The sequence below is a fragment of the Falco peregrinus genome, chromosome 19, assembly GCF_023634155.1.
Source record: "Falco peregrinus isolate bFalPer1 chromosome 19, bFalPer1.pri, whole genome shotgun sequence".
Lineage (NCBI taxonomy): Eukaryota > Metazoa > Chordata > Aves > Falconiformes > Falconidae > Falco > Falco peregrinus.
Window position 1 is genome coordinate 1,805,139 of NC_073740.1, and position 10,607 is coordinate 1,815,745.

Consider the following 10,607-nt stretch of genomic DNA (forward strand, 5'->3'; position numbering starts at 1 on the left):
GCCCCGCGCTTGGTGGCTTTGCAGGTGGCTGCAGGGTGCTGGGTTGTGAGGAAAAGCTGTATGCTGAGGGGGAGGAGCGCCTGTGTGAGGCGTTGGGAGTTCCCTGCAGACTTAGTTTGTTTAAAAACAAGAAGAAGGGTTTTCAGCAGCCAAACTAGATAACCTGCATTCCAGAGATACTGGCAAGTTTGTGTGTCTTCCTTAGCGGGACAGGAGGGCTCGCTCCCCAGCCAGCACAGCAGCTCCTCAAGGTGTGTGTCTGAACAACATACTTTCAGGAGTAGCTTCAGTTGTTTCTTTCCCTTCCCATTTTATTCTTCGTAATGTGTAAAGTACTGAATTCTTGAGATTAAAAAATAATAATTGCATGTAATCAGTGCTGTAGCTCAGTCTCCCCACTGCTGGTGTTAATCAGGCCAAGAGTTTAATGTGGCCTTGGTCATGTGCTAAGTGCTAAGCTCCCGCCCTTCGCTCTTTCTGGGGTGTTAATGTTTCTGTTCCCTATGTAGCCTCTGTCTGCTACAGGTTTTTCACTGTATCAATGCCCGCAGCTCGCGTCTCCTTTGAGCTGTCCCAAATTCCCAGCCCCCTCGTTCTGCACTCGTGGAGCAGCTTGTGAGCCACCACCAGGTCCCCTGACCTATACAACAGGAAGCGACCAATTAAAATTAATATGCTGCTATTACTTTTACGGCAGTCTCAGCTTTGCCATGTGAAATTTACTCATTCCAGTAAAAAGCCTGAACTATGGCCCAGAAAATGCATACGCTTTGAAAATGACAGGCTTTGTAGCTTAAACGGCATTGGGATCTGTGTGCTGGTCTATTGAAGGCATGTCCTGGTGGAGCAGATGTGACATTGTTACTAGAGCAAGTCAGATAAACTTAAATGTGCTGTTATTAATGGATGACTTGTACAGGAAATTGCATGTTTATCTAGATTATGTGAGCAGGACGTTTCAGGCTTGAATCAGTTGCTGGTGCAGAGGTATCTGCTGCCATTTCAGGCACCCTCGACTGCCTGAGACATCGGCACAGGCCTGGGAGGTGCAGCATGGGGCCACTACAGGCTTGCACCCCTCTGGACTGGCTTCCCCCCTTTTTCTGGTGACAGCAACACCGTGCGGCATCTCAAATGACACCAGATGCCAACGCTTCGGCACTTTTAGCAAGCCATTCCCACTTCACCTCTGTGCGGCCTCGTCCGTAGAGATGCTATAGTGATTAGGGTTGACTAAGGGTTATACAGAAAATATTATTTCAGTAGACTTAAAGATTTTCCAAGTGAGAAATTGTCATCCTTCTCTATGATTGCACACCTACAGAAGCGATCGTTTTACGAGATACATACATGCGATGGAGCAGTTATTTGGAAATGCTGGGAATACAAGGTACACTGCAGTAATGCCTGTAAGTTTGAGTATTAAGGATAAAATAATGCATCTTGCTACTTACATACATTACAGCAGTTCGCAGATTGCTAATCAAAATCAGTGATGAATAATAACATAAAAAAAAAAAAAGTCAAACTCTGCATCAAAGATAGTTTAAAGCCTCAGCCTCTGTGCTTGTGCCACATGTGCAGCTTCCTCCCCGCAGCAGTGCCTGGCTGTGCCGGATTCAGGAGAGCTCCGTGTGGCAAAGGGATCCGCCTGTCGGATTAGTGGCTAAATGAGGCCAGGCTGTAACGTGAGGCATTGCACACAACAGCAAGGATGGGCTGAGGGGCAGATAAGAGTACCAGTTAGAAAATACCACGTTGCCTTAATTAATTCTGTGTAAGGTTTTCAGGATTTAATTTGGAATGTTAAAAACATCCTCCTGGGTCAGACCAATGATACCTTTAGCCCCCATAACCTGTCTCCAGTGGTGGCAACCGGAGGTGCTCTTTGGGCAAGCATGTGAGCCAGGGTACCTGCTGCTGTCCATTTCCCTCTCCAGTTAAAGGGTGCGTCCTTGCCCTTTTAGTAGCCATTTATGGACCTGTTGCTTGTGAACTCACGTAATCCCTTTTAACCTTTCTGATACTGTCTCCAGTCTTCTGTGGCACCAGATACTGGACTTATGTGAAAAAAAACCCCCAACTTTCTTCTGTTTTAAACTAATCTTGTAGTTTCAAAGCATGCCTGCTTGCTCTTCTAAGGCAGGATTCTGTGAATATCAAGTCTGCATTCCCTTGTTGCCTGTAGGACTTTGTAAACTTCAATAAGATCCTTCTCAGCTGCCTCCTCTTTAAATTGAAGTGTTCCAGCCTTCTCAGTCGCTTCTTACTAAGGCAGCTCGCCCCTCCCCTCCTCTGGACCCTCCATAACTCCGCCGCATTCCTCCTGAGCAGCTGAGACCAGAACTGAGCTCCAGTGCACTGAGGATTTCTACAAAAGCAAACCAAGGGCTTTGGCATCACCTGGGTCTCCTTCCTGAAAGCAGCCAACATTCAGCCAGCCTTTTTGGCTGCTCTTGGACCCTGAGCCGGTGGCTTCAGAGCCCTGTCAATGACAACGCTGCGATCTCTTTCCTGAGCTGCAGCTGACAGCTCTAAGCTGAGCATTGATTTAAAATGTGTTTTCTGGTGTTCTGGTAGGAGGTGGTTGTGACTTGCAGGTATAAAAGGTGACGAGTCAATAAGTTATGAATAACCTGTTCTGGGAAAATCATTGCAGGTGTAATTATTAACGTGTTTATGGTGCTTGTTTCCTTCAAGGGGTGGCATCTTCCTCAGTGTTAGAGCAATAGAATGCAACTTCACTAGTAGATTTATACCAGAGAGGAGAATCCAAAGCAGTACTTTGTCTTCTCAGTGCTTCCTTTTTGATATTTCACTGAAGTGTCTCACTTTTGGCATAGCAGTGCTTCCTGAGGGAGTCTGCATTCCCTGACTGATCCTGTGATTGCTGGGGCTGCTGAGCTTCCTACAGGAGAGGCCCAGCACTAGCAGATAGGGTAAGGCAGCTGCTGAAGAAACACCCAGTGGTATGGACAACACTCAGACACCCACGTGGCTTTTTTGGGTTTTGAGATCTCCACCCAACCAGTGAACTTCACGTGACCCCTCCCAACAGCACCACTGGTTTGTTTAATCAGCGATTAAAGTGGAATTTTACTTCCATTTCCAAACATACTCTCTCAGGCCTTGTGTTCCCTTTTTGTTTTTTAATAAAGCCAAGGCCATAGAATGCAACAGTCGTTAAAGGACACTGGCATAACTTTACAAAGGAGGCGTCGCACATCTGTATTAATGTGGTGACTTCAGGGCTGAGGAGCAGAAGCTTTAAGCCCTATGGAAAGTCGGTATTCCAGAAAGCGAGAAGGTATGGTCTTATATAGTATCTCTTCGATTTAAGTGACTGTACAAGTGCCCCTGCCAGGTCCTGGAGCCCTTTCTAAGCTGTCATTCAGGCAGACGGTTTAGGGCTGCAGGACTGCTGGTTCCAATAGCACGCGTGTCACCTGGACCAAGAAGAACAACCCTTAACTGCACCAGTGAAGCCCAGTAAAAAAAGCAGGACGGTATGCTACAAGATCAGCACGGGTTTTTCAGTGCAGGTTTTTTCAGTGTTGTGTTCCTTTTAAAAATTGTCTTGCTTTCCAGCCATCTGTGTGTGCAGGGTTGAATACCCCATGATGATTTCCTGAACTCTTTACTGAGTGGGAACAGCTAACTTAAACCCCATTATTGTCTAGTTACAGTTAGCCATGCTTTGCTCCTGCATCTTCGTCTTCATTAGCGTTTCATTTTGCCTGCAGTTTGAATGCCCATATACTTGGTATCATGAGACCGGCCCTTTCCAGGCAGTTTGGATATCCTGAATAACTTGGTATCTTCCGTAAACTTTGACACTTTTGTTGTTTACCTCTTTCCCAGCTCATCGATGACTATATTGTACCATTTGGGCCTTGGCGCAGACGCGTGTTTTATTATAGTGCTGCACGTCGGAGGCTTGTAAAGCAAAAGCTGCTGTTACTTCATGATGAAAGAATCCCAATCTACCTCTGGTAGCGCAACAACGTTTCGTAGCAGTACTGACAGGCCAGCCCCATCTCTCCGCCGGTGTGCTGCGACCCCCTTTTTGTCTGCAGGTAACTCTAACCACGCACTTACTTACTGTGAGCTCTTTCATTCTTGGACAGAGTTGCTTCTTTTTCTTGAATTACAGAATTCATTCTCACTCAGCCCTCTTGGGGACTGAGAAAGATATTGGATCTACCTGCTGAACACAGTTATGGATTTCTTCCCTTTTGTACACGTTGCAGGTTATTGCAAAGGCAACAAATGGAAGGGATGGAGAGATTCGCTGCAGGGTGTATGTTCTCTGTAGGACAAAGCCGGGGCTGCTGAATAGCTCTTGTAGAGCCCTTTCCTGGCAGCTCATGGCTGGTTTTGGCATCAGCGGTTGGAGCTCTAGCCTTTGTGGCGTGGAAGCCTGGGTCCCCATCTGAGAGGCTTCACGAAGCAGTCCTCTTAACAAGTGAGTATTTCATAGCCACTATTCTAGTGATTTGGTTTTGGATCTTTCTAATTAGCACTAATTAGATGACTCTTGCATTATGAGAAGTTCAGGAAGCACCATCCCCACTTTACAATGGGCGAAGTGAGGAACAGGAATCTGAAATGGCTATTGAGTAACCGGTACCAGAGCTGGGATTAAAGTCTAGCCCTAACTTTTAGGGATTATATGTTCTTTCCTACAGAGACAGTTATGTAAAGATTCAAATGCCCTTGGCAAGAAGAATGAGAGATGGAGAAAGAGAGGAGAGCAGAAAGGCAGGCAGCTCTGCAGTGCTCCTTTGGAGATCATTGATAACAATATTCCCCAAACAACTAATGAGTATTTCCTTATTTATAGTATCTTCCTGATACTATATCAGGATAAGTATCAGTATCTTCCTGAGTTGGTGCGCCCAGCGAAGTCCAGGGCTGGAGAGATGCACTGATTAATGCCATTGGTTTTATCCCTCTCTTTCCTGGAGTTTATCAGATGTTGCGAAGCCCTTTGAACTTAATTGCCTTTTGAAAGGCGCAGTTGCGGACCTGACCGCTGAGCTACTGTCACCAGCACAGCTCCTGGCAAAGCAAAATGTCTCCTGCCAGAAGCTGTCCCAGATGCCTTTTGCTGCACAGGGGACTTTTGATGGAGTTAAACATTAACATCCTTCACAGCCTCCCATGTGTTCAAGGTTCAAGAGGGAAACCATGCTGAGTCAGCCTGGCAGCTGTGTTTCCTGCTCCAGCTCCCTCCTGCATGATTCACTCTCTGCCGGGAAGTCTTAGTCCTGGATGGAAAGTAAGACAAAGGCAGAGGGACACTTCAGCTCTTGCACCACACCACTGGAGATCGGCTCCTGATAACCTGATACCTGGCCTGTTCCCTGGCTGGCCTACAAGTAATTTTGAAGAAACAATTAGGGAAACTCAGGGGTACCAAAAGACCCACCTGAGCTGCAGAAGAATTGCCTTCAGCTGTTAGCAGCGCCATGCCGGTGCCACACGTCAGGATGTGCTCCTTCTGGGCAGTGGGCTGGGAATTCCCAGGGTAGCTTGTTCTCTTGCTGTTCCCTGCATGGATTGCTTTTATACAGGCACTTTAAATAAAAAGGTAAATCCTTTTAACTGTGGCGGTTTCAAGAGTGGCCCGGTAGCAGGGAAGGAGGGTAGGCAGATGAGAAGAGAGGTTTTATTTCATGTTATTGTCACAGTATATACACCTCAGCACTGCCAAGTCTTTGGGCGTAGCCGGAGTCTGACATGGGAAATTGATTGTTCAGTGCTGGCCGCCTCTTGGAGCTGGAGCTCTGTGCTGTTTGCCTCGCGCTGAAGTGTGTTGGAATAAACCCCAGCGATTGCTGCTAGTTAGCTCAGAGGCTGCCCGAGGCACCTATCCCACGCTGGTGGGACTTGGTTTTGCCTGGAAAGCAAATCGTTTACTTCAGCATCGATGGAAGTTTGTGAAAATGCAACTGCACAATCTCTGCTGAGCTCAGACCTAGAAACTGAGCCAAGAGTCTCGCTGGCTTCAGTTAAAACTTCGCTGTGGTTACAGGCATCATGGGATCATGTGATGGTGCAGCTGATCTTTCCAACATCCAGCAATCTCGCTTTAGGCCTCTGCTGCTGCACAATAACATGTTTAGAGTTCAAAGCATCATCTCCTCGCTAGGGCCGTCCTTTATTGATACCCGAATTATTGGTCAAGAGTTGGCGAGAAAACTCCTCTGCTTGTGTTCCTGATCCTGCCAGGCTTCTTCCCAGCGTGTTGGCCCATCCTCAAAGCCTTCAGCATCCTCAGCGGAGGGATTTCTAAATAAATCCAGCTTCTCCCTCCAGCACAAAGGCGCTTTCTTTCCTGCATGGGACAGCATGCCGTGTCTGTCTATTCCTCAAGCGCTTGCGTTCTCAGCCCAGTGAGTTAAGGGGGAAATCAGGTCTAAGCTGGACTCTTGGCCCTTTTGAGACATGTTGACAGAGAAATGCATGCCTTGAAACAACTTGAAAAGAACTCTAGGGGAGGGAGAAGAGGAGGGCAGTGTCAGTTGTGAGCTGCCGCCCTCTCCTGAGATCTCTCCTCCGTGGTCCTGGCTCTTCTGTGACCTCTTTCTTCCTGCGGGGTAACACAGGGTAATGGCAGGCAGAAAGTCAGCTCTGCCACAGGCTTGGTCCTCCGGAGAGATGAAAGGAAAGTGGTTTGGTGTCCAAATGAATGTCATGGCTTTAAAGAAGAATTAAAACCAGATGTTTCCAGCAGGCCTGCTGAGGCCAGCCTTTTCTGACATATTTACCAAGCCACCAAGGAGGCCCAGCCAGCGCCTGCAGAGCTCCGTGTTGGGAACACCCTGTAATCCCAGAGGCTCCGCTGCAGTCGCTGGAGGCACCCTGGCTGTCTGGAAGGACAGCACGCAAGAGCTGAGGTAGAGATAGTACTGCCAGCTCAATATTTATTCAGTGATTAAACATATTTATTCCTTGCTGATAATGGTGATGATAGCAAGGGTGTAGTAACCAGACCAAATTTAGCACCTTTGGACAAAACACTGGGCCAAAAAGGGGTTTAGCTGTGCTGGCATCGGCTCTCGTTTCAGCTAAGGGCTTGCACCTGCAAGGTTGTGGTTAATGGAGCCCAGAACATCTTCCCTGTCCCAGGGACTGACCTCAGACCCCCCTCGGACAGGCTGATGTTCAGTCTCACGCACAGGTAAGAGCTTTTGCTGCGCAGGGGCTTCATCAGAACCAGGGAGAAAGTGTTTTATTCTTGCCTCTCACACGTGGTGTTTATATTTGGCTGTGCTTGAAGCTAATGACCATTCCAGGGTGGGCAGAACAGGGGCAAAATACCAGGAAAAGGGAAACTGAATCCTTGCCTGAGTGCAGTCGGGCAGAGAGCACTTCACAGGGGAGTAACCAAAACCTCAGGACTGCTGGGTGTGTGGTTCCAGCTCACACCCAGGAGTAATTAATCTTTTTGCCAGCATAGCTGCTCCAGGCTCCTGACTACAATAGGTATTGCTCTTTTGCATTCATCAGCCTGCCTGGTGGTTATAACATTCCGCTTCTGGCCTCTTAAGGACAAATTCCTGATGCTGTGCCCTCAGCGCTACCTCGAGGTGGAGTTTCCTCTTGCGAAATCAACGGGTGCTGAAAATGGCCTGTTGGCTGCGATGACTGGGAAGGGCTTCGCTCGCCGTTTTAGATGTACGTGTCACGGTCCTCATCTTTCTCCCGCCCCATCCTGGCTGCTGGGATGCTTACTGCGCTAGAGTGGCAGGTAAGACGCCCTTCAGACGTGGTGTGCCACTGGATCGCTGTCTTCTGCTGGGGAATAAATCATACATTCAGGAGGTGCACCCGAAACACGAGAAAAATAAATAGAGCAGAGGAAAGTTAGGTGGCAGGAAATCCCAGTTTTTACTGGCACCTGCTCATATCAGATAATTTGACCTATAACAAAAAATCCCTCTGTAGTCCCATTCCACAACAAATGACTGCGATAAAAAAAAAAGACAAACAACAACAAAAAAACCCAAGCAGCTTTCTGCTGTGCCCTTCATTTGTTCTCACAATATGACATCTCATTTCAGTGTGTGCATCAGTTCATTCTGCTCTGTCACCTCACGGACAGAAGGCACAATTGTTTCTGCTGTGATTCCAAAACCAACTGTCGAGAGAAGTGCCTCTGGGAGAAGAGCAGGGGCCAACAGCTCCCGGGCAGCGCTGGATGGAGCTCAAGGAAAAGTGTTCGCCTTGCCACCCTCCCGTAAGTGAACAGTAGATGGTGACTAACAGGAAAGAAACTTCACCACGGTGTAAACAGGAATATGTTTGTATTTGCCTTCCAGACAGGTATTAACGTTATCTGATCGTAGTTCGTTCTGGGTCTCGAATCCTGGTGCTTCTGCATCGCTTGCTTAGAAGGCAGAGAATTGTGACAATAAATATTCACACAAAGTGTGAATTATTTACTAGCTCTGGAGGCTGGGCCTGGTTATCCACCCCGTCTGCACTTGAAGCCAGTGAGGTTGTGAGTGCGGAAGGACTCGGCTGAGACTGGAAGTGTCTTGACTGACGTCCGTGGTGCTGCCTGCTTTGCCAGCCAGGCGCTTCAATTAAATGGGGAGATCCTGCAGGAGCAGGGCAGAACAGGCTTCAGGAAAAAAAAAAAAATCTAATCTGAGCATTAGCAATCATTGCCATCCTGTCAAGGCCTGGTTTTGGAAGTCCTCAGCTCCTGTGGCTGGCCAGGTGCTTGGCACGTTTGAAAATGAGACTCAGAACTGTTTTGTGCTGCGATTTCTCTCTTCCTTTGACCGCTCGGTTTAAAGCGATGGGCACACTAAAAATTAATGAGCAGATTTGGAGATAGAGGCCTGTAAAACCGGGATAACACTTAACGGCTTCACAGGGGGCATAAAGACTAATGAGTTAATGTTTGCAAAGTGCTTTGAAGATGACAAGTGCTAAGTCTGATTACATCTGGTGGGTGAAGTAGATGAGAATGAAGAAGAGGTTCTCAAGTTCATACTGTAACTGCAAGGTCTCCCTAAGCATCGTAATAAATAATGATCAGGAGACGGTTTGTGCTCGTGCTGTCCCTGGTGGTCTGTCGCCAGGTAGCCCGTGGCAAAGGATGATTTCCAGAATGGATTCCTCAATCTGTAAATAGTCACTTCTCAATTACTTATTTGGTTTCTACTACTTTAATTTGCTTTTCCTTCATTTCGTGTGCACCTCGAGATGCTGGTCAGTGAAACGCCCGCAGAACCTGCCAGCTGGACTGTCAATTTGCAATTTTCTAAATCTCTTCAGCGAACCCTGATTATTTCACTGGCTCTAACTTAAACAAACCCCGATTTGCTGGACCGTAATTGCGGGTAATAGTGTTAAGCAGGGTGCAGGTTCCCTCGCAGGGCAAGCGGCAGAGCGAGCCATGGCAGCACCCTGCCGGCAAGGAGCCGAGGGCTCAGAGCCGTATCCTTCACCCAACCCAAACCCACCACAGAGTATATTAATTCTTTAACAGAATACTTTTTGATCACCTAAGATTCCCAGCTGGGCCTGGCTCCCTGCTGTAATAAGTTTGGTGGCTCTTTCCCTGTTGCTTTAAAGCAAAATGGTTTCAGAGTGTTTTTTTCCTTGCAGGAATCCCCTCCGCCGCCGCTGCTCCCTGTGGGGCTGAGTAACACCAGCGAGCCGAGGCACACGCAAGCAGGAGTCCGGTGTTCGGGGTTTCCGTAGGTGAGATCCGGCCCTTTCTCTGTCAGCCCCCTGCTCTGATCCCGGGTGCGCCACCTCTGCCACGCGAATATTAAACAGGCACCGCATGGAATAAACGATTCAGGCTCCGCTGAGCTTGAGCGGATCTTTCCCACAGAGGTGATGGGTATCGTGGCCTGGCTTCGCAGGGATGCTGTGGCGGGTGGCTGCCCTTTCTGTGCTGGCACTGTCTGGAGGAAATCCGGTGTCCTGTGACGTTCTTTGCCATAGCCAAGGCTTCTCTCCGCTTCCCGGCGTCTCCCCGCCCCTTCCCGGTGGTGGGAGCCCCGGCAGCCGCCCCGGCCCCTTCCCTGCCCATGGCCACGTTCCCAGGGCTGGGTGGATATAGGGTCTATAAGCGAGCTGGAGGCGCAGGGCACGGTGAGCGCTGGCGGGGGAAAATCCCACCCCGGCGGTGCTGGCGGGGGGCTCGGCCTTGGGGAATTTTCTGGGAATCTTCCCTGCTCTTGGCCCACCGCTCGGCTTCGCCAGGCCCACGCCACAGGCTGCGGTGGTGCAGCAAGGGCAAGGCGGGCAGGGGGTCAGTGGCCGGGTCAGCGGTGGAGTGCTGAAGTGGGCTGTGGGGGCGCAGCTGGAATGAGGAAAAATCGGGAAAAAATGGGACAAAACAGGTGGGTGCAGTGGGTGTGATGCCTGGCAGGGTGCTGGGGGCCCAGCGGGCTCTGCGGGGGGGATCCCCCTTCCTGTTGTGTAAGAGAAAAAAAAATGTATTTTGCGTTGTGTAGTTTAAAAATCAAACCAAACCCCAAATGATATAAATTTATATAATGCAGCACGGCCACCCCCGCCCCCCCACCCCTGGGCGCTGCGGGCCAGCCCACTCCCTCCCGCGGGGGGCGCCGGCT

At 49.1% G+C, this 10,607-nt stretch overlaps 1 long non-coding RNA gene across 1 annotated transcript; it reads left to right on the top strand.

The window, feature by feature from the left end:
• The first annotated feature begins 10 nt into the window (after positions 1-10).
• On the top strand, positions 11-7,537 carry LOC129782865 (uncharacterized). The gene is made up of 4 exons (XR_008744978.1): positions 11-3,307; positions 3,862-4,076; positions 4,251-4,465; positions 5,158-7,537. It is a non-coding gene; the product is annotated as an uncharacterized LOC129782865 (long non-coding RNA).
• The last annotated feature ends 3,070 nt before the right edge of the window (positions 7,538-10,607 follow it).